The sequence below is a fragment of the Cryptomeria japonica genome, unplaced genomic scaffold (genome assembly GCF_030272615.1).
Source record: "Cryptomeria japonica unplaced genomic scaffold, Sugi_1.0 HiC_scaffold_20, whole genome shotgun sequence".
Lineage (NCBI taxonomy): Eukaryota > Viridiplantae > Streptophyta > Pinopsida > Cupressales > Cupressaceae > Cryptomeria > Cryptomeria japonica.
The window spans coordinates 1,352,501-1,354,045 of record NW_026728842.1 but is presented as its reverse complement, the minus strand read 5'-3'; positions in this window follow the sequence as shown (position 1 = coordinate 1,354,045).

The following is a 1,545-nucleotide window of genomic DNA, read 5'->3' as shown; positions in this document are numbered from 1 at the left end:
TCGATTGCTATCAATGCTGCATCTGTAAGCTCACACCCCGATTGCTATGCGGGGAGGCTCCTTGGCCGCCTTGGAAATTTCTCTGTGTCGGACGCACCGCGGGATAAGGGGTTGGCACTGGTAGTCGCCCCAAGTGCGCCCGACTCTTAGACCGCTTCGAGGTGACCTCGTAGCCTCTTTCGTCCAGGCTTCCTGCCTTCAACGCCCTTTTTACACCTCGATTGCTATGCGCGGGCTCCTTGGCGTCTATCACCTCTCTGCGAAGAGTGGCACGATGATTGTTGGGGTAAATCGTAGCAGTCCGATCTCTGGCCTTGGGCCATTGTGAGGGCTGATCGATTTCCTGTGCGCATCTCGTGTTCGCCCAGTAACAGACTCGACGACTTGTAATCGGTCTTGTTCCCGATTGTTCCTGGAGGTAGTCTTCGGAACTCTTGGATTTGACCTGTCACTCGAACTGTCCTCTTCCGAGGATGCTTGTGTGTGTGCGCTTGTGCCATTTCCTTGGCGGTATTAACGAGATATTAAAGAGCGGAGTGAGCGCCTCGCCCAGCTATGTTTGGGGCTCTCACTCCCTTACCCGGTGTGCGACCGCTTTGCACGTAGGTTGCGGAGCATCGCGACTCTTTCGATGTTTGGCGGTTGTCTTCCGGTGATGCGTTGGTCCCGAAGTGCACGTTACTAGCATTTCTGCCATTGTTCTCGATCTTTGGCACGTTCCTTCGTTGCAATTGGATATATATCTCCGTTTATACGCGCAGGCTTCTCCCGCCTATTCAGCGCTGTCCCACTCTCAGCACTCTCGTGGTCTCCTTGGCTTCTCTCTCCCGTGAGCGAGCTCTCTTCTCGAGTCTTTTCCATGTCCCATGGAGGTTGCCTTGCGAAATTCGGGCACACAAACGTGACCGGATAAGAGCGGAATTGCCTATGAGGAGAAGCTCACCTTAGGGAGCAGCAATGCCGAGTGTTTCGACAGAGGGTAGAGGGGGCGTTGTTTGGGCGGTTGCACAAAAGAGTGCTACGGTTGCACTGAAGGTTGCTTCCTCGTCTCCGACGAACTCTTCGAGGCAAAAAAGCTTGTTTACGGGGTCGAGGTGGGACTGTTCGTGCGAGTTGCGCCACCAAAAGTGCGTAGGGGGCATATACCTGGGAAATGGATGTCTCTGAGTGGCCTTACTCGGTCGCGTGCACGGTGCATTCTCTAACAGCAGGACTGTCGCGAGCATGTGCGGTTCGGATGTTTTCGGGTAAAGGGTTCCGTACGGGATGTTCTTCCCAGGCTCCTGTGAACCGAGACTCTGCATCGTCATGCTCCGGCTCCCGTGGGTGCTTCATGCCTCGTCGAGCTGTTTGTCGTGGGCGATTAAGGCCGAGGCCTTCCTTCGAGAGGGGAATTGTTCAGGCTGGTCGAGGCGGGATTGTTCGTGCGGGGTGCACCACCAAAAGTGCGTAGGGGGCATATGCCTGGGAAATGGATGTCTCTGAGTGGCCTTACTCGGTCGCGTGCACGGTGCACTCTCTCACGGCATGACTGTCGCGAGCATC